General features: G+C 39.6%; 1 protein-coding gene across 7 annotated transcripts in view; it reads left to right on the plus strand.

Moving 5' to 3' along the window:
- elmo1 (engulfment and cell motility 1 (ced-12 homolog, C. elegans)) overlaps window positions 1-27096 on the plus strand; it is a 91482-nt gene that overhangs the window by 2175 nt on the left and 62211 nt on the right. The window contains exon 2 of one of the 7 annotated variants that reach the window (XM_053675072.1): window positions 1908-1966. The exons of 3 other annotated variants lie outside the window; for them this stretch is intronic. The gene's annotated coding sequence lies outside the window, so the exon portion shown is untranslated. Of the gene's footprint in view, window positions 1-1907; window positions 1967-17122; window positions 17286-25204; window positions 25430-27096 lie in introns of those variants that run through there. 3 more of the 7 variants (XM_053675070.1, XM_053675073.1, XM_053675071.1) reach the window with 3 other exon arrangements.

The following is a 27096-nucleotide window of genomic DNA, read 5'->3' on the forward strand; positions in this document are numbered from 1 at the left end:
TAAACTTCTGAATTCATTCTGCTGCTACCATGATGAGTTACATCATCAATAAAGATTAGTGAGCCTGTTCCAGAAGCAGCCATGCAAGCCCAAGCCATAACACTACCTCCACCATGTTTCACAGATGAGCTCGTATGTTTTGGATCATGAGCAGATCCTTTTCTTTCTCCACACGTTTCCATCACTTTGGTAGAGGTTACTTTTAGTTCCAGAACTTTTGTGGCTCATCTCTGTATTTCTTTGCTAATTCCAATCTAGCTTTCCTATTCGTACTGCTGATGAGTAGTTTGCATCTTGTGGTATGGCCTTTATATTTCTGTTCTTGAAGTCAAATGGTGGATTGTCATACCTTTACCCCAGCTGTTGTTGTTGTTGTTTTCCTTGGCCGACCCATTTGGTGTGTGTTGCTCAGTACACCAGTGGTTTCTTTCTTTTTCAGGACATTCCAGATTGTTGTATTGGCTATACCAAATATTTGTGCAATGCATCTGAGTGATTTTCCCTCTTTTCTCAGTTTCAAAATGGCTTGCTTTTCTCCCATAGACAGCTCTCTGATCTTCATGATGGCTTATCCTTTTTAACAACAAATGCAGTCGTCACAGCTGAAACTGAAGGCTAAAACCAATCGCAGATGTTCAAAGCTATTTACTGTTTAAACAGTCAGTCTAACAGGACACACCTGGGTATCAAGAAATTCCTGTTAGTCACATGTTCCAATATTTTCCCCTCACCTACAAATTGGGTAGTCCGATACAAAATGGGCTGTACTACATCTTTTAACGCAACTACAAATAAATACCAGGAAATATAAGCTGAAATTCTAAAATCTCATATTCATCTTTTGATCTAAAACCAAAATGTCCTCAGCAAAAACAACTGAATTGGCCTTGCTGTTCCAATATTTTCAGAGGGGGCTGTATGTGTGTATTAGCACTTAGTGCATAGTTAATCACGTCTTTGTCTTTGTTTGTGAAAGTGGATTATTTATCATGTACCAAAAATTCTACATTATTGTCATGCTTTATTTTTAAGGGGGTTGTCAGAAAGCCGTCTTTTCACAGTGACAGTGGGTTCCAGTCATCCTGAATTAGTTGAGTCACTTGTGTGGCTGACAATCATGCAGACGCCACCGCTTTTGCTTCATACTAGCTCTTCTGATTTTCTGTTGACTATCAGAGAGAGATCATGCTTTAGTGTGTATCCAGCAACCCAGAAACACGCACCATACACTTTCGGGTGCTAATTAAACCACTGCAAAGTCATGCATAGTGATCAGGTTAATAACAGCTGATGCTCGTATTCACATGTGGTTAGTGTGTCGGACCTAACTACTTATTTGAGGCCTGTATCTGTTATTCAGAAAACATTGATTATAGCACAGTGTGTGCTTGCTGAGAGCTGGGTTGGGCATCAAGCACAATGTTGTTTGAATGACCACTTGATGTTTCGAATAAGCTCCGGGATAGTGTCTGGCATTCTGGCTTGGGGGAAAAGTAGTTGCTGAAGATGAATGAATGAGTATCATATACCTGATTCCTCACACGTTCCTGGTTGTTGCACACTCAGTTCCCACTCTGACCTTGTTAGAGTTGCTCTCTTTGAGACTGGTGAGATTTGAGTTTTTTAAGATTGCAGCATAAAACTTGAGCCGTGAGTTTGAATTTATTGCATGTGCCACATGGATATAAATTCCCCCGTACACTTCCTTCCTCAGTCTCTCATTCAGTCTGTGATAAAATTTTTTAAAATATTTTTTTCCTTCTTCACTTCTCTTTCTAGCACCCCACCCCCCTCTAAATCATCCCAACTCACTTCAACACAGTTGCTACTTTGTAAATTGTTCTCCTGCTGATAGATTCGTCGCTGACTTTGTCTGTAGCTAATTTTATTTATTTATTTTTGCACAGAAGTTGAAGCGCTTTGCCCAGCAGGCTTTCAGGGACCAGCAGGTACACTCAGACAGTAGGTACATCAACAGCCCTTCTCCTCTTCTGTCCATAGTTTCCAGGCTTAGATTAATTTGCTTTTTCAGTTGAGATGAGAGTTGCCATGCATGTAATTACCACCTCTAGATTAATTACAGAAGAAGGCAGGTGCAAATGGAGGTGTCAGTGTTGCAAGTGATGTGTAAAGGAGGAGGAGCTTTGCCTGTAACTTGAGTGTATATTTTAGTTCTAGCTTTCACTGTACTGATCAGGGAATGACAAATACACCAAACTGTTCAGCTGGGGTTGTCAAATGCCTTTGAGTTGGAAAAAAGCTTTACTGTATCAAGTAAGGCTCCAGGACACAAACTCCTTAATTGCTTTCTAAATTTATTTGCATTTCACCATTGTAGACACGAGGCTGTGTGTTTCTGCTTACTTCTCTCTTCAAGTCAGAACAAAAGAGCCAATGAAAGCTAACCCAGCAAGTGTTACCCTAGCAAATAGCTCTAGTATTTAGTTTACCTACAAAAACACATTTTTATTTCAAAAACTGAAGCAATACATTAAGCAAAATCAATAAAAGAAGTTTTGCCATGAGCCTCTCAGCACCTGCTTTGACAACAGTTGAGAAAGAGAGAGAGAGAGAGAGAGAGAGAGAGAGAGAGAGAGAGAGCGAGCAAAGATTGGCTGAGCAATGTGCCAGAGTTAGAACGGATGTGTCTGGAACAATTTATAACTAAGAGCTGTTTAAAAGCTCTTTAGAGGATTAGGGATGGGTGAAATGGCTAAAAGATCATATCGCAATCCTTGAAAACATCTTCATAATGCACACCTATATATCATTTTATATATTATTTTGCTGAGATGTTACTGACAAAGTGGTCCCAATAGTTTGAGAGAGTGTTGTGTAGCCGTTATAAAAATGTATGTATTTAACAAAGAAAATGAAGGAAAATGAAGCCATTGGTGCAAACTTGCTTTTAACATCCAGTTACTTATGATTTATTATGACCAACAAAGTAGAGGTAAAACACGGACACCTGACCGTAATGATGACGGTGATCATGATATCGATATCATATTGCCAACGTGCCAATTGTGGTTAGCACATTTGCCTCACACAGCCGGAGTTGGGGGTTTGAATCCCGCCTCCGCCGTGTGTGCACAGAGCTTGCATGTTCTCCCTATGCTTCAGGGGTTTTCTTCGGGTACTCCGGTTTCCTCCCCCAGTCCAAAGACATGTGCTGTAGGCTAATTGGCATTACCAAATTGTCTGTAGCATGTAAATGGTTGAGTGAACGTGTCTGCGATTGTTCCCTGCGATAGGTTGGCAGCCTGTCCAGGGTGTCCCCCTCCCCCCTCCCCCCTTGTGCCTCGAGTACCCTACGGTGGATTCGATACAGGATGGGAGGCAGTTATAAAGGTAAAGGATGGGTGTACAAGCTCATCTTCAGTAAGAGCTTTGTCCTTGTTGGGGTCATGGTGGATCCAGAGCCTGCCCCAGGAACAGGGTGCTCTGTGATACACCATGCACACACACCTTCACACACTCATTCAGTTTTAGGGGCATTTTAGACTGGCATGTTTTTGGGAAGTGGGAGAAAACCTGAGAACCCGGGACACTGGAGCTGTTAGGCGTCAGTGTGTTATTAATATCTTATTATGTGCTCTTTGGCCATTTTTTTAGTTGTGTTAATGAGGGGAAAACTGTCATTCCTAACACACGTTATCTTTTTGCTATTTAATAAACTTCTTTGTATTTTTTCCTGTGTCTCATGGGGATGGAAATGTTTGCACTTGACTGTAGGCTTGAACACTCCTTATTCTTTCAGTCATTGTGTTTAGTTTTGTTCGACTGGTGTACACTGTGGGCGTCTCAGATAGAGGGATGTCAATCATGCATGCTCAATAAAATTTTGCGATCATGTCTTGGAAACTTTTCTGATCTGTCTGCTGGTGAATTCAGCTGGTACTTGAGTGGTGTTATTACTTTTTCATTTAAAAGTTTGTGGATGTTTAACACTGTGTTCTTTGTCACTAAATGCCATGGAGCGATAAGCTTATCAGGTCTGGCAGATTTCTTTATGATGCACTACATAGCTTTGGTTCTGAAGATGATCTGGCTTTGCAGTCGCTGCTCGGCCAGGCAGGAAACGTTCGGACGTGCAAACGTTCACTTGCTACAGCTGCATGCTCGGAGTTCATCCAGCTGTGATTGCCTTTGGGGTTTCTGTAAAAGTTTGTCTCTCTGAAAGTCGGCATATGTGGTGGCTCGCAGCCTAGCGTGCATGCTAGAAATAATCAGGCCGTGTCCCTATGGTGATCTGCTCTCTCTTGCCTCCTCTGTGCCACCTCTCCAGCTCTGGCACTATCATTACCAGGGCATGCGAGTGTCTGTTATGACGCTAATGAACTGCTCTAACGCAGTTCCGCATAAATCCTGCTGTGATCCTGATGGCACTCCATGGATCATGTGGATTTAAAGTGCAGCACTTATGGCTCAGGTCTTGAACTTGTTTTCCAAGACTTTCTCTAAAGTCGAGATTTACTGGGTACACGCCAGGACCTGGCAGGTGCGTCGGATTTATCGTGCGAGGTGGCACTAATTCACCGGCTTTCAGTCTAAAGGAGGAGGAGCGTGACGAACAGCATGGGACCTTGTCTCGAATGAGCCTGTGCTGATATAGAGTGAAAGAGTAGGAGTGTGTGCCAGAGAGAGCCTCTTTTTCCCTCTTGTAATGCAGGTCATGTCAAACCAGAACTTATCAAGGTGTAGAGAACATTCGGATGACTGCGGCAGTGAAGTGGAAGTGAAAAGTTTCAGCCACGTTTGAAACACAGCGCATTAATTCCGTGGAAAAGTCTGAACTTGGCCTGCTTTGACTTCGCAGAAAGTTCTTGAATTTCTTTCTTTCTCAGCCCCAGTCAGGTGTCACTCTGCTGACCTCATCTTGTTTATTTTAAGAGTCTCAATCGCTTACATTTTCTGCTTGCATTTTCCTGCTGATGAGCCGAGCGCTTTATCAGATTCCATTATGTTTCGTGAATTGTTTGTTTTGGGTGTGTCGACTTCTGCGTCGCTCTCCTTGAGCAGAAAGTCATGAAACTTGTCAGTGGTTTTGTTTTCACATGAGACCCCACCAAGCTTTTGTGTGCACATTAGTGTGGTGTCTGTTACAGTACTAAGAGTGCTGATTCTATTACACTGTGTCTGAGTTCTTCGTTTACACACTGACCTTGACTTTCTCTGCAGAAAGCCGATAAAAACGAATGTCCGATGCCGAAATGCGCATTTCCGACATGGACGCTTGATCGACTCAAGGGGGAAATGACCCATTTATGTTGAGATGTAAACATGCACTAGAGTTGCTGCAGCAGATCTCATTGCAGACAGCACATCTTTTTATTATTATTTTTTTTAATCCTCTTGATGCATGACCATATTTCTCAGCAAAGGCAGCACAGTATTGAAGTAGACATGCTGTCAATGTGGTTGTGTAATTTTAGTTATTCATTTGCATGGCCCACATCCTTTAAGACCCTCCATTTAAACCCGTTTATGACACATTTTATTAGTCCATTTGCCTCATTTGATATGAACTGATAAGAGCATCCCAGCCCAGCAGTAATGAAATTTTACGTCTAACACCAGTAGAAGAACGTAACACATCGAGTTGCGCAAATTGCCTCCCTCGGCGCAAGTCTATGTGGTGTGCATTTGTAACATTGGAGAGTTATGTTGAGAAGTACTGAATGCAGCACAAGGTGATGCTTCTGCATTAGTGATGGAAAGTGTAGACATGTAATTAGAGACCACACTGAAACAACTCGCCGGTGTCAACTCGTTGACACGGAAACACTCTGGTAGGTGTTTTAGTGACCTCGAACTGTGGGTTTTATTTGGACGAATGGCCAGAATGCACAGAAAATCAGTGGACGATCCTAAGTCATAGATAATTTGGGGCTTTTTCTGTTTGGTTTTCTATCGATTCGTTTTAGGCCGAAGGCTCATCCATGATTCAGTAGCTAATCTCACCAGGATACTGTAGCCTCCTCAGAAGTGTTATAACTTCATCATTTTTGCCTTTACTCTTCTACAGCTGTATAATTTAATGATTTCTAATCCCACTATCTGGTTTCTCCATGCTACTCTTGCCTCTGGCGTGCTGGAAGCAGAAGGCCAATGGTGTGATTTTTTTTGGTCTCCACTAGTGTGTGATTGGTGTGTTTTCCACCTTCTCAAACGATTGGTGTGTGATTGGTGTGTTTTCCACCTTCCCACCAGTTCAAATGGGCTAAATAAAGCACCTCATGCTGTTTTCACACCTGGTTCATTTGCCCAAGTCCTCACCAGAGATTTTGTGACATTGTATCTTTTTGTTTCAGTTGGTTTTCACGTTGCAGTGATTTTCAAGTGCATCAAATGGTTTGAACAATTTCTCTAGTGTTTTTACACACACTTACTTACAAAGCTATTGCCATTTTCCATTTCTATTGTCCATTCAGTTGATGAATATGCCTTAAAATATATTTAAGCAATTAAAGTAAAACACATGTGCTGATCTGCATATGCTCTAGAAGTAAATGCTTTTTGTTCATAAAGAGGTGATAAATATATTTCCATATTAACACAGACGTGTATGCATATTTATGACATCAGATTGCTGCTGAAGTTTCGGGTGTTGGTCGGAAGGTGTTGATTTAATCTTGTGTAACAGCTGCTCTGACTGTAGTGCCAGATGTAACTGACTTGTATGGTGGATGTTCCATATAATCTAAGACCAATAATGAATGAATTAAAACATGCTGTTAGAATTCGAGGTCCTCAGTAACATGACGATCTGCATTTTTTATAAGGTCTTATTAACTTCAAGAGAAGAAAAAAGTGTCTGGTGAGGGGATGTAGCTGCTATAATGTAAGTGATAATTGAAAGTAACATTAAATGTAACTATAAATGGATACATTTTACATGGATAAGAAATATGATGTGTTTGTTTCACAACTTAAATAATAAACATCCTGTTTTGTTCGTTGTTTAAGACTACAAAGGTGGAGTACATTACTTTGTGTGGTCATATGGTTGCAGATGTGTAATCCTGTAATGGATATCACAGTCCATCAAAAAATATATGAACATGAACATTGGTCTGCCGAGGGGTGTGACTGAAAAATGTTCACCCTATAATCCGGAGATTTGAATCAAATTTGAATACTGACAATATCACAGCTATATCTGGGATTCCAAGAGAGCAAAATGGGGTTACTTTGGGTTTGAGGAGTGGCACTCTCTCTCTCCTCTGACAGTCAGCGATGTTAGCCAATCATGGGCATCTGTGAGCTCCTGTATGCAGAAGATAGATTGTCCTCCAAGTGTGGTACGCTGCCCTGGTGTGATCTTGGTGTGCTCCGTTGTCCATCTGAGTTTCCACCAGAAAGGAAGTGGTTCACTTAGGTGAGAATGGAGACCCCTGTTTTTTGGTGGATCATTGTGCCTGAGGATGGATGGATGGATGGATGGATGGATGGATCACCCCAGTTAAAACAAATTGTAAAGAACAAAATTAATTAGCATTCACCATCAAACAACATGGGTCTGAAAGCTCAGTGAAGCACATTTTATCTCATAGAGAAGTTTGACTGTTAGTTTAACTCTATTTGACAGCTTTTGACTCTTTAACTTGCCTGATTAAAGCGCGTCATGGGCTATGTTGGGAATCTGGATGCGGCAGCTGGTAGCAGACCATCACAGTGACTTGTTTTTCCTCTCATCATTATATAGAAAAGGTGACCGTGCCAATGCAGCTGCGTTAAAAGAAATTGCTGTGCCATAAATCTTTCCTCATTTTGACAGAAACTCTCCTGAGCCTCCTAACGCTGGTGCTGATGCACTGCTGCTTTCTAACAAGCGCTGTGTGAGCTGCACCGTGCGTCTGACAGCACTGAAACCCGTAAGCAGTGTGCGTACATCTGCAGGCAGTCTCTTTCCCTCTGTGAGGCCTGAAATCATGGAGACAAATTGCTGCGTGGTGTAACAGACTGAATCTGTTTTTCTTTTGTACATATGCCATGCCACTCTTCTGTTTGAGACATGCTTGGTGTGGCATACGTCAGGTGACTTTCTTCTCTGCTGCTGTGTCACTGTGTCCTCCTCTCTCTCTCTCTCTTGCCAGACAATGTGTCTGTCTACAGTATGCTCAATCACCTACTTTGCCCTACCACACACTGTTTGTAAAAAACCATAGCAGTACTGTGCATTGATTTATCCAAAATGAAACCTCCGTCTGCGTCATCATAGAGTCAGGTGCAAAAGTTTGTAAAGTAATTTATTTTTATACCAAAGAGACATTGAATCTGTTAGCTTTCATCGATATTCCTGCATTATTACAAGTGACAGGCGGTCAAACAGAGTATTTTAAGATATTCATAAAGGAAAAAGAAGTTTGCATTTTCCTGTCTTAATATGACCTAACTATAGAATAACATTTTTTTGGATAGGTCCAGCTAAATAAAATGGCTGCAAATGAGACGCATCAATTTGAAGTGGTTATTTTGTTTTTGCACAGTATTACTTTTGAGTAGCGCCACACGTTCTGAACAGATGAGACATGTGGTTCGAACTGGAAGTGAGGAATAAACACATACTTTGCTGTCCAGTCATCTTTAAACATTTGGTGTTTGCTATTTTTGTTTTGTTTTTTTGTTTTTTTTGTTTTCAACTAGCTATTTCATCCCTTCTAATTACACCAGAGAGGGTAAATAAAATACAAAAAATAAATCTGTAAAAGTCTATGAAACCTCTCCTCTTTTCTTGAATCTTTGGGTAAATAATTTACATAAATTCATGTGATTGGTCATGACAAAGTATCTGCTACTAATGATTCCTGAACCACTGGGTCACTAAACTATGGCCAGTTTTTCCCCTCATACATTGATTGGTTCTGCTACAGTATTTTGTTGACCTCCATGTTGACCAGTTTTTTGTTGACCAGTTGGTGGCCTCTGTTGTAGGCCCACCCTTTGAGCTTATTGAAATCAGGCTTGGAGACTGAGAGGGCATGAAGTCTTCAGTCAGACTTTTAGCTTTTTATGCCTTTTAAACTATATTTGTAGTATAGAGTTTCTCTGCTCCTCATGTTCATGTGGGTTTCCTCCGGGTTCTCTGGTTTTCTACCACCCTATAAAACATGCAGGTGGATTGGTAATCTCATTTGCCCCTAGGTGTGAATGAGTGTGTGCACAGTGCCCTGAAATGGCATGTACCATCCTTTGTTCCTGGGATAGACTCCAACTCCATTATGACCCTGATCTAGATAAAGAGCTTAGTGAAGATGAATGAATTGTATATTTGTACTGCAAAATATAGTAGAGTATGTAGTAGTACAGTGCTGTGAAAAAGTAGCCTGATTTCTTCTGTTTTTGTTTATATCTCGTACTAAATAGTTTCAGAAATTAAAACAAAATCAAAGATAAAGCACAGGCAGCCTGAGTAAACACAAAACACAGTTTTTAAATTATCTTATTATTTATTGAAGCAAAACTGTTATCCAATACCAACTGGGTCTGTGTGAAAATGTATTTGCCCTCATAGTTACTAAATTCCCCAAATCTATGAAACTGGGGTTCAGCTGGACTAGACACAACCAGGCCTGCTTACTGCAAACCCTGCTCAATCTAATCAACACTTCAACAGCATGAAGTTGGTTAAAAGGTCTTACCCACTGACACACTACGCCAAAACTGAAAGAAATCCCAGCAATGATGAGGAAGAAGGTGATTGAAATACATCAGTCTGGGAAGGGTTACAAAGATATTTCAAAGGCTCTGGGACCCAAAAGAACCACAGTGAGAGCCGTTATCTCCAACTGGAAAAACTCGACTCAGTAGTGAACCTTCCCAGAAGTGGCCGACCTTCCAAAGTTCCCCCAAGGGCACAGCAACAACATCAAAGGAACTACAGGCCTCTCTTACATCAATAAAGGTCACTGTTCATGACTGCACTATCAGAAAGACACTGGGAAGATTGTAAGTTTAAGGGGGCAGTTAGTTTTTCACATGGGTGATAGGTGTTAGCTAACTTTTTTTTTTTTTTTTTTTTGCTTAATAAAAAATGTTAAAATAAAAAGTGTATAGAGTGTTTACTCAGGTTGCCTTTGGTTTATGTTGTATTTCGTTCGAAGATCTAAAACTACTGAATATGAGAGAGACACAAAAACAGAAGAAATCGAATACTTTTTCACAGCACTGTATTTGAGAGACCGTGGGAGATGGACTCAGATATGCGGTAGCACATCTGATGTTTGTCTTTATATATTTGCTACAGTATATATCCCTAATTTCTCCATCTGGGGATTAATCAAGTGTTATCATGTCTTAAATACAAGATCTGGCCCGCTACAAACACTAATGATGTTTAATCAAAACTGAATGGAGTGCAGTGCTGTGATATTGAAGTGTTTATATAATATTGTAATAATATTGTGTTGAATGTGCTGTACATCATATAATCGGCAAATACCAGCGTGAGCCAAATGAAAACCTTATTTTATTGATTGATTGATTGATTGATTGATTGATTTTTCATCTGATTTCACCTCCCTCCTTGAGAGCACGGCTAAATTTTGCTCTCTTGGGCTCCTACCCATGGATGGCTCTGGCATCAAGGTTCGCAAACTTGTGATTTTTCCTGATGATGCAGCGAATGCTTTTCTGTTGTGTCACACAGGAGAACCTCTTTTTTTATTTATTTATTTATTTATTTATTTATTTTATTCTGCAATGTGTATTACAAATGGGTGTATAATTTTCCTATGTAATATCCATTAGTTCAATGCAAGTGTTCCAGCGCTTAACGAGTGTCTGGATTCCTCTAGAAAATATTTCTTCCAGTTGCTAGGTTGTACTCTTCTTACTTATGGAGGTGAGTAAGGAATTTTAACAAAAAACAACAACAAAGATTATGATTGGTTTTTCTCTTATTGAGGGCTGGCCATGCTGTCTTGTAAGCCATTATATATATATATATACACACACATACATCCGTCCCTGCCGTCCCCTGTGTGTAGAGGAAATGTCTGAGAACAGAGTCAGGTGAGCGACTTCCTGTTGTAGGCTGCTTTCTGCTCACGTACATTTCCTATGTTAACAAACATTTCCTGCTTTAACCTTTTGAAGCACTTGTCTCATGCATTTATCCCGAATTCGATCAGAGTAATTTTCAAGAGGATGTGAGTGTTATGTCGGTTGTTGTTTGTGAGCAATCTCCAGTTTATTATTAGCTGCTGTTTTTTTTATAATCAGGTAATCATAGATTGCAGGCTTTTTTTAAAAGCTGTAGAGGTTTTTTTTTTTTTTTTTTTTTTTTTTTTTTTTTTTTTGTTCTTCAGACTTGTTTTTCCTGCCTTGCACTTGCAAAAAAAAGAAAGGGCAAGCCACAATTAAGGCATGAAGGGGCAGAAAATAATACAGTGGTAGGTCAACATGCCTCTGTTCCTAGCTGAAAATAGACATACAGCAGTCACATCAAAGCTTGTGCTGGAAAAGAAGGACGTCGTTCAGGGTTGCAAGTTTTAACCACCATAAAATAAATAAATAAAGGGAGCCTCAATGAATGGGCAGGGCTGAGGACGAGGAGGTGTGTGTGTGTGTGTGTGTGTGTGTGTGTGTGTGTGTGTGTGTGTGTGTGTGTGTGTGTGTGTGTGTGTGTGTGTGTGGGTGTGGGGTTGGTTGGGGGGGAATGGAGTAACAGCAGCCTGGCCTTTGTAGGTGGGGTTTAAGGGCGTTCCCATTGGCAGTGTTCAGGCTGGTGGCTATGACTCGTCCGTCTGTCCGGTCAGCGTATTAAGCCCTGGACCTCCGGGACTCTGGGCTGAGGGTGTGTTTTAGACACAGTGAGGGTGAAGGAGGGGTAAAGGACAGCTGGGTGGCTGTGTGTGTGGGGAGGGGTGCTTAAATCACAGTGTCGTCTTTGTTTCCCCTCTCTGTGCCAGTCACAAAGTGAATCGTAGAGAGAGAGAGAGAGAGAGAGAGAGAGAGAGAGAGACTGAGTGTCAGTGTGCTGCTGCTTCACTCCTTATGTATGGATCATGTAGGGTTTAAAGGGAAAGGCTGGAGCTTGGAGCAGCCCAGAGACAGGCCGTTATCATTCAGTCATAGTGCTGCGTGCTAATTATAGTGTGTTAGTCATATAGTGTGGAGACTGGAGAGGTAAATCTGCTGCTATGAAGTTTACTGTGTTTAAAAACCAGCTTTTGGATGGAGTGAAGTTTAACCCTGCCAGTGTGCCTTATGGTGTGTGTGTGTGTGTGTGTGTGTGTGTGTGTGTGTCTGCATGTCCATATGTGTGTCTGTGGGTGTGTCTCTCTCTGCCTGTGTCTTTGTGTGTGTGCACATCTCTGTGTGTCTGTGTGTGTGTCTGTGTGTGTGTCTGTGTGAAAACGCATGTATTTTTGTTGCTCTTCAGACCAGTTTCCTGCAGTGGAACTAGACGGTGAAGTGTGGCTGTGTCCTGTGTTCGTCAGGCTGAATGCTAGCTAGTTAATTTTGTCTAGGGAATTTTGAACTTACCTTTTTTTTTAAGACGTTCTGTACCTCGCTGTCCCCGTCTGTGCTGAACCATTTTTCTCGAAGTAGGACGTATAAAAATAGCAATAAATCAATCATTGAACTTTCTAGGTCTCAATCTAGGCTAGCAAAACCCGTCGGGGATTTTCTCCGATGTGCTGCTCTGATTAGCAGATATGCTAACCTCGCCATTTAAAAGGGGTAAAACTGGATTTTTTTTTTTTTTATATTAGTGTAGCCTACGATTTTTCTCTTTAGACAAAAGATTGTGTAGAAAAGTTTAATTTGAATTCTGGGCATTGAGCAGTGAGTAAAATTCGCTCTGAAGGTTTGAATGTTTTTTTTTTTTTTTTTTCTTGTTCCCCAAGGTTTTTAGTTTTGGGAGAGAGAGGTCACCATGGACTGATTAAGATTGGAAGACCATTATGGATGAAAAAAAGTATTTAATTCTTGGATGCCTCTCAGTTCTTGCAGAAAAACATCAGATGTTTCCATAAAAATAAAAAATGTTTATATTTTATTCTAAAAGCATTATTCTTTATTATTTTAACAGCGTGCTTGTTTTTCTTTGGGTTTTTATGGCTGTTTATCACATTAACAGGAGGATTCTGCTCAGAAGAGATGGATTGGTGTGTTTTGTCCTGTTTTGTTTAGTGATTTAGGAAGTCCATATTAATTCACTTTTTTGCGGTAGTATTGTGTTGATAAAAGGTAATGGAAATGCATTAGGCTTAGGGTTTTTCACGATGGATGAAAATAATGTTTTGAAAGCAGCAAGAGGTCATGCCAGGTAAAAAAAAAATTAAATAAATCACAACGTAGGCTGTGAAATAAATAAATAAAAACATCAATATAAATCAGAGTTAGAGAAAGCATGATCTAATTTTTTTTTTTGTTTTCCGATAGTCATACTGAAACCTTGATTATCGGCTCATTACGATACTGACCCAATGTTTTAACAGCTAAGCTTTTAAATGAACTGCCCTACAGGAAGAGATACAAAACCATCAACATGGCTTGCATCAAAGTACAGCTTATTTAAATGTTGCATACGGTACAAATGTATGGAAAACGAGACGAAGTTGTAATAAATGAAATGTAATTGCAGTGTAATATGTAAGGAATAAAAACATGATGACGTGGTGTGATGCAAAGTCCTGACAGTGGAGAATATTAAATAAATATCTCCGTACAGATGAATAGTTCCTCACTTATGTTTTTTGTTAAATAGCAGCACATTTTAAAGATTTGTTTAAATTAAATGGAGCATCTGTGGATTTTTAACATTAAAAAAAAAATCATTAAACACTTAAAAGTTATTCGACTCAAACAAACCGTGTATAGAACGTCAAAATGGCCGATCAGTGCCCTGACTGCTGAACTTGGGAGCTGACTGACACACCCCGATGGTTACAGGTAGCTGATGTGATGATCATGTGACCTACTTAACGGCACATTGTTACGTTACAAGCTCTTTACAAGCTATTCTGTGATATTTCAAGCAGTTTCATACAGAATTGTGTCAATTTTTTCTTAATTGAAATGAAATTTAAACCACATGGTTAATGGTTTACATCTCTATTTGACATTATTGCACAGATAATGTTGTAAATTTTGTCTTTATTCTCTTACAGAACAATTTTAATAAATGCATTTGAGAGAGGGTATGAATAGGGATGGGCAATATAGACTTACTACTATATCACGATATTTCATGGCGTTTATTTATTTTGCGGTAAAAATATAAATGCCGATATGAAAATAGTAACATTTTAAACTGTTTCTTTTTCCCCATACAGTTCCGAACTAAAGGAGTTTGCTTTACTTTATTTGTTGACAGTTTCTCCTTGATCAGCTTCAGTCGTTCCTCATATTCTGGTTGGTGTTTTTGCGCAAGGTGGTGGAACAAATTTGATGCTTTTCCACCCTTTTGTTGATACAGGTTTTTGACAGACATTTGATTCTCATCTGATCTTCTACTTTTTTGATTCGTCTTCCTCATCTAAGGTTGGTCGTTTCTCGTTCTATGTGTCGGATGCTCACATTTCGGTGCGTAAACACACTATCGATTATATGGCAATATCGCAGGATGACAAATTCTCACATATTCAGCCATATGGTACTAGAGATGTAACGGTATGAAAATTTCACCTCACGATTATCGTGACCAAAACTATCACGGTTATCTGTATGATCACGGTATTGTTGAAATGTGCTGGAAAAATGTAAAAAAAAAAAAAAAAAAGGTTCTGATGCACACATTGCCATCATTTAAACAGGTTTTTTATTTGAAAATCAACAAACATCAAATACAATTAGCAGCGTAAACATAATAACATTAACATTTAAAGTTGGCACCATGTAGCCATGAGATGTAAAACACACAGCCCTAATTGTGCATATAAAAACGAGTAAAGTAATGTGCGTGTACAATTATACAACATAATAATATAAAATAATACCACCATGTGTCAACAAATCCAATGTGCAGGTGTTGACACGAAACTTGCAACATTTAAATATGTGAACGAATCCAATCAAATCACTATTTAATGTCCCCGTAATGATTTGAAAAGCCGTGTATTAGTGGTATGAATGTACGTTATCCCTTAAATGTCACACTTATTTATTTGTTACTGTCTTGTTTGAATTTGTTTGCCTTGTCTTGGCTCAAAGCCATGCCCTTGCTTCGAAATTTTCCACCCAAATCAATATCGTGTCCAACTATTTACTTTTATTATTCATACTTTTCCCCAACTCATGCATTGAGCTAAAAGTTAACTTGCCTTGCATTCACTATAAAGTGATGGACGGTTGTTACGAAGACGACTCTGCAGATTGCACGTCTTGCCCCCTTTCGCGTGCGACTTTCTGTCTGCAAGCTCTGCAGACAGGGTTACCACCTTCTATTAAGTTTCCCTCTGCATTTTTATACAGTCCAAAATATGAAGACACTTCGGTGTCACTGCCTTGCGCCATGTTTACACGCTCAAAAAAACAACCATGTTGCATGCTGTGCCTGCGTCAGACTCGCGCTGGGTGTGTGTGGACAGCATTTACCGCGGGTTTTACAAATCACGATAATCACGCACGGTTTTAATGATCATTGAATGGGACACGGTAATACTAACCATCGGGGGAATTTTATCATGAAACTGGTAACCGTTCTATGGTACAGTCTCCATTTTGGTAGCTCACCTCACAGAGAGGTGAAACGTGACCTTATTCACACTAGTTCACAACCTGTCTGAGAGTCTTCCGGCATGCACCAAGTGTGGTACTAGACATATTAACAGCTCTTTCAGCACAGAGGGACAGAGCCGTAGTGTGAAAGTGCTCAGCCCTGGGAACCCACTAGCTAAGTGACGGTCGTCATTAATCTTTTAACCGTGTGATGTATTACGAGCAGTATGTTGGACCATATAACAGTGGTGTGTTTGTTTTCTGGATTGCTCGTGAATAGCTCGGTCTGTCTGTAAGTCTGACTGCAGCTGGATCTGTGACGAGGCTTATGAGTGCCGAGTACTCCTCGTGTCACGTGGACTCGCCTCACCTCACCTTACAGAAGAATAATCAGAATGGTAGTCTTACATGCATTTTATTATGTTACAGTACAGAAAAATGAATTTGTCTCTGCTTACAGGGCGCAGTTTAGAGGGAAAGAGTTCAGCTGTGGGGTGAATAAGCGTAATGGAACGTGACGCATTGTAGTTATGGTAATGTTTTTGTTTGCTTGTTCCTTTTCTGCGTTGGGGGAAGGATTATCCTCGTGGTTTTATCACTAATGAGAGAGGCATACTGTTTAGCTTCAGCACCGTGTTTATGTAATCCTGCTGCTCATTGCTGGCTCCAGCATACAGGCGTTTCCCAGAAAACTGAATGAAGGTCAAACATGAGCTTGACTGAATATTAACCTTGCCTCTAACTTTATATTGTCAATTTCTTCAGGTCAGTATGGCATTTTGTTCAAAAGGATTAAAAGTTACTCGCGTAAACGTCTTCACTGGGGGATGCGTTATTAGAGGCCAAGCACTAAAGGTGTATAGGCACCCTATTTGAATTCTTCTTCATCTTATACTTTGATATGGGGGTCTATGTCAGCCCATAGAACACAGAGTGATGGAGGACAGTCTGTTACTGATACAGTGGTGTAGCGCCACCAACAGGGCAAATTTAGACATACGTTTTCAGTACTAACTCTGCAACTCGACAGAGTAGAAACACGATTCCAGTTTCTCTGATACTTTGGGTCATGATGAGTTTAACATCATATTGTATTTTTCACGATTTTGAATTTTTTCAAAGTTTTGTTGCTCCTTCTCTTTCAAACATTTTCATTTATCACGAAATTTGAATTACTTCATTGTGAGATCAATCTATATTCAGGATCCATAACGTGCAAGCGAGTTTGGTGGGAATGTCAACAAAACAAGCAGGAAGTGAGGAAATGCTTTTAAATGTTGACGTCTAACTTAGTATGTGACAAAGTTAACAACATGACCTGATGTTAATCATCAAACTTTGTTAATTTACAACTTGGGAGGGCTGCTGAATACAGGGTGAAGCTGTAGCTGAGCACCAGCTTGATATTTTGCCTTCAGGTTAAGCATATATCTTGGGGAACAAGCAGTAATGATGCTAATGGCTTTTGTCTTCCTCTGTCGCTTATGGGTTGGGCCAGAAAGTGCTTGGCTCCCTTAGTCGCTGTTTGCAGATATATTTAAACTTGGTTTATGGTTTTCTCTGATCGCCAATCATCAGCCAGGATGTAATCACAACATTTGCAGCCGTGGCCAGTAAGTATCCAGGTGCTGATAGTAAAGATCAGACTTGAAGTGTCGGTATGGAGAGGCACAGGAGAAAGAATCGTTTAGCTGTAGATGTTTTATGTATAAATGATGAGAGTAATAAAAGGTAAGTGTACTACAAAGCAGGATTGGTCTTGGTCCACTGTATGGTTATTAAACTGAAATATGTGAAGTTCCATTTACATAAAATGGCTTGCTTACAGATGTCTGGATAAGTGGCTACCATTACTGAATGTTGACAGCGGTTATCTTTTAATGCTATACTATTACTATTAGTGATTATTTTATTACTATACCTAAGCTGCATCACTTCAAAGTGTAGTAGTGTACAACATGCTATCACTTTTCATTAGTGCCATGAACTGATTAGACATCAATTTTGAACTTGCAAGGAGAAAAATGCATACCTCTGTCTTCATACATTCTGTTTTCCCCATCTTTTCTTTTCTTTTCTAATTGAAATGAAAAATGTATGAAAAACTATGAAAATGCGACGCTTTCTGACCTAAGGTCTCGATCTTGTATTCAATAATTTACATAAATGCGTATGACTAGATAAGCCACAACAGGGAATCTGCTACAGAAGCTGTGCTGGTTCATGGTTAACAAATTGGAGTCATTGAACCGTTTTCTTTTTTCTTCCATATGGGTGCTTGGCTCTGCGCCTGTATATTTTCATACAGTACCGCAGTCTACCAGCTATAAATACCTGATCGGCTATGTTCATTTGTTTTTAAAAAGTATTAAGCCTTAAAGCATCTTTATTGCAGCAGGAAAAGCTAATATACTAATTATTGTCAGACTATATTAGCATTAAATATGGCAAATGTAAATTAGTTTTAAATTAGTAAATTATGTGTAATCTCAAAATGTCTCTTCTCCTAGATATGACCTTGTAATACTAAAGTAAAAATTTCTGTAATGAATTTCTTTCCTAGTTGCACAGTGAATACCTACTTTGTATTTTCTGATGACATAATATGTTTTTGTTTAATTGCATGCTTGAACTTGTATTGAACTTGTATTTCATGGTCGTATTCCCCTTGTCAATCATTGTTTTAAAGGACTGTTTAAATAAAGAGACTAGACATGCCCTATTTTTAAATTTGGGGAAATGTGCTGTTCCACTTCCTTTTTTTTCTGTGCCTTTACACAAACTAAGCCAAACTGGAGGTCTTTTATGTTTCACTGTTGCTTTTCAGCTGGAACAACAACAACGTGTGTAAGAAAGTCTTGCATCTCACATATTGTGCTGCCTTACTTTGGCAGGAAGGCAAGAGCAATAGAAAAGAAAGAGGTGGCTTAGTGTTCTCCCACTGTGATTCTCGATGTACATTACAGCTGGCTCTTTGTGCTCTTGATGTTAACATAGAAGATTCTACCCTTTTTTTTTTTTTTTTGATGATTAGTTTTGCAATTGTGCAGGTCTTTAATAAGGAACTGGTGCTCTGTGGTTAAACAGAGGATTTTTGAGATCCTGGTTACCTAATAAACAGTTTATTTTCAGTTTCAGGTATGTTTCATAACCCACATATCCAGGCCACTTAGTGCTTTTTATAACTGAATATTTTTGAAAGAGCTGTTTAGGGATTTTTTTTTTCTTTTTTTTTTTTTATAAATTTTTTTTTTTTTTTATAACCATACCCAAAACGGCCCACTCCAGCCTACTCTTTGTGCAAAGCAGTGCTGAGTGCAGCAGTGCCTTCATGTTGTACATTTTGCTTTCATAGTTGCTGAATAAAGGTTTTCTCTCTCTCTGGAGATCGTTACTCCTCCATCCTCCATCGCTATCGAACTGTTTAGAGGAGGACATTGGAGATGAGGGTGGGGGGGGGGGTGTATTTGCCAGGGTTGAGGACAAATGGCTCATGTAGTCAGAGGTCAGCTCTGATTTATTTTTCTCATCACGAATCATTCACCTTATCGATCTCCACCATGTTCTTGACATGTGCCATTTAGTTTCCTGAAGAATGAGCTAATCCCAAGTTAATATTAAGTGTCAAAGTAATTGCTGATTCCTTCAGCTGAATTCATTCGTGGAGAACGGTAAACCCTCAGAGACTCAAAACAAATGAGAGTTTGGCTTTGGCTGACCGTGGAGGACTCCGCTGTCAGAGAGCACTCTTTAAAATAAATAAATAAATAAATAAATCCAGACCGTGCCGGTTGTACCATTTAACATCTAAGCTCGCATTCCTGACAGAGCTGTTGTTCAGCTGTGAATGACTCCAGACTTGGGCGTTAGTCCCCAACTATGTCAGTTAGCCATTTCAGTGAGCCAAGAGTCCTGCTGGTCTTTTGGGGATGTAGAGGAAATCTCTAGAATTTCTCTCCTCCCATCTCTTCCCCTGTTAGATAAACATAATTAAGTGGAAAAGACCACTGTGATCTGACAGAGATTGATTTAAGAGCACAGAGTATCTCCATTTAATCACGGGGAGAGTTCACTATGGTAATTCAGTCAGGTTCTTCGTACTGTATACCCTTTCACATTAACAACACTGGCATAGTGAAGTGAAAATCTTGTAATACACTTCCTAAAACAGTGCGTTCCTAGAATCTTGGTCTTCCACTATAGACCAACCTACCTATAAAGAACAGTCTCGGTTCCAGCTTTACTTTCTTTCTGAGTCCTCTGATCTCGATCCTGCCCATAGCGAGTGTGTGTTAGGAGTGACGTGATTATCCTGTTGCCTACTGAGCGCCTGAGCCTGGTAGCAGAAGGTCACACACTGAGAGGTCATATTCACAGTAGAAGGAGCTTTAGCACTTCTGACCCTTTAGGTTGCTTAGCCTTTGATCTTAACAGATCCCTCACGTACCAAACCATCGTATGAGAATGAGGGCCAGCCATGACTGACTGATCCTCGCTGGCCATCTTGTGTGAGAATGGTAGTCATAACCGTGTGAAAGAAAATAACTCTCCAAATCAATAGTTAACAATAATCTATAATTATACCAACAAATATAACAGTCTGCCAAATACTGTGGCTTGCGAAAACTTTTAATTACATGCTGTGCTAAATAGTATATAAAATAGTACAATGACCGTGTGCTAGTATCAGCATCTAATATTGACGTATGTTATTGACATAGTATCACAAGCAAAACTTCTAGCATTGGCTAGACAGTCTATGTTTCGTCAGAAATGTGGCAAAGACGTGCTTACTTTCACAGAAAGAGGCCATTTGACTGACAGTTAAAATGACCAAACACTGACTGATTTTGTCCTTTTGGCCCATTAAGAGCCCGTTTATTCACCGCTAACTGCTTCCAACAAAACCTCTAAAGATGGTACTGTGGCAATGTTTGTCAGTTCAGTCCAGTGACTATATCTTTTATCCAAAAAGCTTATTGTGACATGAAAGTGTGATTGTAGCCTTCATTATTCTGAAGCTTGTAGCCAGGAAACTATGGCTCAGATGCTCCATGGGCCACAGAGTGCCTGGGGCTGTGACTAATTGGCACACTATTTAGTTTTGTAGTATGCGGCGTAATTATGAGATGTGGCCAAACAAATGAGGCTATGCAGCATTTCCATGCCCCTGTATATGTGTAAATTATGTCTTTTGGAATTTAAATGGTCTGTTATTTTGTGCCAAAAATGAAGTTGTTGTCGAGAAATATTGAGCAGAACCTGGAAAATGTTATTTTGTATGTGTGTGTCCTGTTGTGAGGGTGCTTGCTTGCTTTGGGTTTCTATGCTTTTGCCTTGATCAGAAAACTTTCTCACCATAGACCATTAACATGGATTGAAGATGCTCATTCAGTCAAATCAGCACTGATAAGGGCCTACTACTGCCAGTTGTTCAGGACAAATCATCACGTATTATGATGATAACCTGCTATAGACACTTGAAGACAGTTGACATGCGTTGTTCTTAAACACTAAGCCATGTGCTGTCTTGACTTGTTTAAGCCTACTGCTGAAGAAAGGCCGTTTTTTTCTTTTTTTCTTTTCCCCCCTCTCTCTCGATGGAAGTCACTTTATCGACTGCGACCGGAATATCATGGGAACTAAACTGCAGCTTTGAGTTATGCTGCTATTTCTGCTCTCTCCTCCCTTCCTCGTCTAGGATAATATTACACTAAGGCACTGTGCTATTGAGAACACTATGGGATTTCATTTGAAGGCTGCAGATTTTTAAAAATAAATTTCTAGTTTAAGAGCTGATAAAGCATGGGCAGTTAAGAGCATACTGCAGCAACCTTATGTAAGACTATTGTTTTGGAGAATTTTATGTAAATTATAGGGGATGTTTAGACTTCTGTAATCCCTTCTTAGAAGCTTACTTATTAAGTGGTGCGGCTTCGAGAAAAGTTGGGAGGCTGGAATTCAACCCTTCAGTGTAAAATACCAATATAGATTTTTTGATATTTTAGGTTAATGTGGAAAAAAAATAACTTTCTTCAGAGTCTGACTTGCAGCAGTAATGGTTCAGAATGCCCCATGCTGTGTGTGAATCATTCACACCTTCACTGCAGACTTGTTCAGTACAAAGCTGCTGGGGAGTTTTTAGAAAGGCAATGATGCGAAGGTCACTTTTTTTCTTTCTTTTTTTTCTTTTCTTTTAAATTTAGCTGCATTTGTTTTTCTGGAAAGAAATGATGTTTAAAGCGTTGCACATGTCTGTCCGACCTCTAATTCCTCACATTGCTCACTTGAAGTTTCTGGAACATTTTGACAAACAAAAGTGTTCATTTACATTACATTTATTCACTTATTTTATCCAAAGCGACTAACTTAAATGAGAAAAGTACAAGCAAAGCGATATATCTAGCAGAGAACAATACAAGTAGTGCTACCATACAAGATCCATTAATTGAGTTCCAGAAGAAGCAAAGTGCACAGAGTAGAGGTGGAATGTGCAAATATATTTAAGTTTTTTATTTATTTATTTTTTTTTAAAAATATGAGTTGGTTAGGTGTTCAGGGAAGAGGTGGATCTTTAGCTGTTTTTTGAAGATGGTGAGAGATTCTGCGGTCCAGATTGAGATTGGAAGTTCATTCCACCACTGAGGAACAGTTAGTGTGAAGGTTCTGGAAAGGGACCTTGTGCAACGCTGAGTGGGAACTACTAAGCGTCGGTCGCTAATCGATCGCAGATTCCGTGAGGGAACATAGGCCTTCAGGAGAGAGTTGAGGTAGGAGGGTGCTGTTCCTGACAAGGTCTTGTAGGTGAGCATCAAGGATTTTGAATTTGATTCCAGACATATTCTATGGGAATGTTATTTTTTTAAAATGAATAATTAACGAGCAGTGTGGCTTCAACCAGTCAAAGAGAATGCAATGGTAAACATCTTACTGAATCGGCCCTGAATAATAAAATGCTGGGGAAGAGGCTTAGGTGTTCTGTGAAGCATGAATTGACCAGTAGGTGATGTTCAGTACAGCAGGATGTCTCAGCCTCGGCCGTTCCACCCACAACCAGCACTTGGACCGTTATTGTACACTTTGCTAGCCACAAGCTTTAGAATTCTGTTTGACTGTTCAAACGTCTGCATATACAAAATTCTGCACACTGAACAAAAAACATTTCACGGCATCGAAACAGTTAGTGACGAGTAAATGAGATATACTCGCATATTGGCTTACGGTGAGTATGGGGAGAAGTATGTAGTTTAAAGCCATTCAATTGCCCACTTTGTACAAAAGTAGATGGTTGTTGGTCACATTTAGTAATAAAAAGTAGAAGAATCTTTAGTATGGCTTTATGAGACTAGCTCTACTGCACTACTTTCTGGCTGTTGGAACTAAACAAGATTCTGAAAGCTCAACTCATTTCCATAGGTATAATGGCATATAGCATAGGCTTCAGATGTACATAAAACTGACTCATCAGCATAGAAGTGGAATAAAATGCAGTATTTCTTGATGATATTGCCCAATGGAAGCATATATAATAGAAAAAGGACTGAACATAATATTGATCCTTGGCGTACCCCAAAGCTGTAACAAAGGCTGTAACTGATTTAAGAAAAAGATAAAAGAAAGAAAAAAACATCTTGTTGACATATTAACTGTGAAATCCTGTGAATAAGCCCAGTACTACCTCCTTAATGCTCACTGTGAGTTCAAATCACTCAGTAGAGCTCTTGTGATTCATAGTGTCAAATGAATCACTGAGCACTAACAAGATTACAGTTACGCAGTTACTGGTATCAACAGCTTGTTTTTCTTAAACATGTTCTGTATTATGATAAGGTATGAATTCAGACCGAAGAGTTTCAGAAATGTCATTTTTATGCCTTCACCACTAGATGGTCATTTTGGGTTGTCTGCGTGTCTGCCCGTGCATCTGTTCGAGATTCTTACGATATCTCAAGAACAAGTCTTTGAATGTTTGTTGGATTAATATGGAATTGTCATTGTAACCAGCAGATGACTTTATTTCAGAGAGCATTCCAAATCGCACACTTGTGCACTATTCTACGCCATTTTGTAGTATAAATAGTGTGATTAGTGTGTTCACACTGGGAAAAACCTCAAACAACAAAGTGCACTTTAAGTTCCCGGATGATTCACTCATTCAACCGAAAAAACGAAGTGTGGAACGACGGACACTTTGTGTACTTAACGGTCGCAGCTTTCCTTAAGTAGCGGATTGGGCGGGGCTATATCAGGCTCAGATGCTGAACGAGAAATCAGATGTTTACATTGCCAGCAGCCATAGCCACAACCACAACTTGCTATGTTGATTTTAAATTGTGCAAGCAAAATTCGTCTGCGGAGACGATTACACCTCTGTCTGACCATGACTGATGCCCTGTTGGGCATAAAAGGAAACAATAACATGAACACTAAAATGTTTCAATTCATTTGTGCTATCCGTTTGACTATTTCACTAATGCTAGCGCCATCACGTTACGTGCGTTTGACGTAATTTGCCCTCGACCGGGAAGCAGCATATACTTCCGGTTAGTACAATACCGAAAGTGTGCCATTTGTGTGAGACGATACTACTCTTCTTAAATTCCTACACTAGATGGCAGAGTGTATAGTCCATAGTATAAGTGTATAGTATAAAGTGTGTCATTAGCTTTTGTAATTGATCCAAACAGGGTCAAGGTCAAATGTCTGAGAGTTTTTCTTCAGTAGCTTCCTTCCTGTTTGTCATATAGAGATGTTACTTACACGTTCATCTTCAGGAACTCAAGGCCTACTAGATTTCATTTTGGCATCAGTTCAAACATGCATTAAGGTATATTTTAAGGGTATTTGAGACATACAAATTAGTAACAAGAGGGATTATAAGGAGAGCATTCAGTCTTTTTAAAGGTCGTGAATAAGGCAGAGGATGTAGGGACATTAAAGTTAGCATGCTGTAATCAGCAGCTCTTGTTCACTGCCCCCCCCCTTTGCCCTCGTTCTAATTAGCACACTGCAACCGGTGTTTGTGATATTCAGGGGTGCAATGCTTTTAGTTCTCTTATTCAGCCGAGCCATTCGGAGCTATTCTGCTGTCATAATGCCTTCTAGTTGCCTCCAGTTAAGGAAGCGATTATGTTTTGATGAACTAATCATGGAACTCATTTTCATCATCGTTATTTATGTGTATGAAAGTGTATTTGATGAGATTTGAAATCATGACTCGGGATTGTTTTTAAACATTATGAAATGCTTCAATTTTGCACATTTATCAGGCCTGTAGTAAATCTGCCATGTAGAAACCAAACTTGATTCCTAGAAATGATAACACCGTGTTTGTTTGTTTTGTTTTTTTTTACATTTTTTTTCAGGTTTTTTTCCCCGCCCTCTCATCACACTGACAGGAGTTACATGTCTATCGAGTGGCTTTTGACTGAGTCAGTTTCCTCTCAACTGCTTCAGTTGCGTCTTAACTTTGAATTTTGGCGCTTTGTTGATCGAGGGTACCACCAGGCCGTTTCCTCTTCCTCTGAAGAACGCCTACTTCCTCCTTCTGTTCACCTCTCCTTCTCTTTCTTTCTATGCAGCTAAAGCTCATGAGAAAAGTCCAATTTTAAGCTTGGAAGCTGTTTTGCAGTTTGGCTGCAGTAGCTTGTGCTGCCTAGGTGTTGATGTATATCTGAGCAGAAGCTGCATTCTGCGCTTCCTGGCACTAATCGGCTTAAAGAAGAAGGAGCGAGCAGCCTGGCGAGAAGGTTTCCGGGTGAGTTACTCTCTAGCTCACGGCAGAGCTTTCAGGTTTCAGGGTGTTGCCTCTGGCAGATTAGGCACTTCTGATGTCCTTCATATCCTGCTGTACTCCACCTGACCTGACCCTAGCTGCACTGCGTCACTCTGGACTTCTTGTTTAAAAAACCATTTAAAAAAAAAATTATTTACTCATTTTTGCTTTATATGTAGTAGTGTATTTTAGTAACAAGCACTATATTTTTAACTTTTGAGTGCCTTTCATTGTGCTCCTTTTTTTTTTTTTTTTTTTTAAAGGATTTATTTGTAGTATTTTACTGACTTCTTGAAGATTACACCTGCCTATAAATCCCATTTTGAACACTTGAGCGCATCTCACAATTCTGCGCACACATCAGTGCATCTGAATCAGTCCAACATGGTTTGTTCTTCAAATATATGCTGACATAAGCATCAGTGTTTCTGCCTGATAGATTAAATGGAGATTAAAGCTGCATCTCCTGTGTGGAGATAAGAGCTGTAGTAGTCTGAAGTGTAACGTGCTGTGCTGGTGTGAGATGAAGAGCCTTGGTGGAGTCATCTGACAGGAAATCCTGGTTACTACATGACAAAGCTAGAGCATGTTCATGAAACAAAGATGCCTGTGAGGCCCAAAGCTGATAATTTTCCACGCTTCTGTTCTTCTCTTTAAAAGCTCATTTATCTTTTGACGTATCTACAACATAGTCCTATTTTAGTATTTTTGGTCCTTGTTCGTTTTAATCTAAATTTTAGTTGATTTTGTTTGAAGTCATTGAAAGCAAAAGGTTAAAATTTTCAAGCACATGTGATATTCTCTTCAGTTTTATTTACTTCCCAAACGGAACAGATCCTTTTACACATGCACACTGCCATTAACTGCTTACTAAAGTCTTCTCCTGCTTCTGCGTGTCCTTCTCCTCCTCCTTTAATGTGTAAATAAAAGTTGTGCAGTGGTTAAACTATCACATGGCTATGACTGTTACTCACACACAGCAACTCCATAAGGAAGTGGTTGAATTTAATTATGTGGCTCTAGTAATAAGGATTAAACATGACTTGGGGTGCTGTTCAGTGAAAACAAACAACAACAGACCGTTATTCTTATCACCCTAAAGTTAATTATTTTCCTATAACGGCATGTGTAGAAGTGTTGTTTTCCTCTTAGAACACATTAGTTTGTCAATGATTACAAGTTTCGATGCTACGTCATACTTTTTTCTGTTTATTGTTACATTGAATGTAACGTACTCGAGTAATATTTTCCTGTCACATCCTGTCCGCTACAGTATAAACTCGTTCCCTCTGCACTTCACCATTTTTCTCTCTCGAGAAGTTAAAAAGACAGTAAAAGCTCGTCATGTTCCGACAAACTATAAAGCGGGGCGTCAACACCACTGGGGTACTGTATAATGCTGCATGTGTTTAATAAAAGTTCATTCATTTCAGAGATGAAGTCTCATCACGGATGTTGGGTCTAGCTAGATAGTATTATTTAAGTGTGGGAAGACAGAATCTAGAAAACTTTTCGACCTGATGTCGCTGTTTTCTAATACCAAACAAGTAAGAAGTATAACAGCATCTTTCTGCAAAAAAATGAAGTGTTCGCATACACCCGCAGTGCAGAGACAGGGCGTTCGGAGTATCTCTAGCAGTCTTAATAAA

The sequence above is a fragment of the Ictalurus punctatus genome, chromosome 24 (assembly GCF_001660625.3).
Source record: "Ictalurus punctatus breed USDA103 chromosome 24, Coco_2.0, whole genome shotgun sequence".
Lineage (NCBI taxonomy): Eukaryota > Metazoa > Chordata > Actinopteri > Siluriformes > Ictaluridae > Ictalurus > Ictalurus punctatus.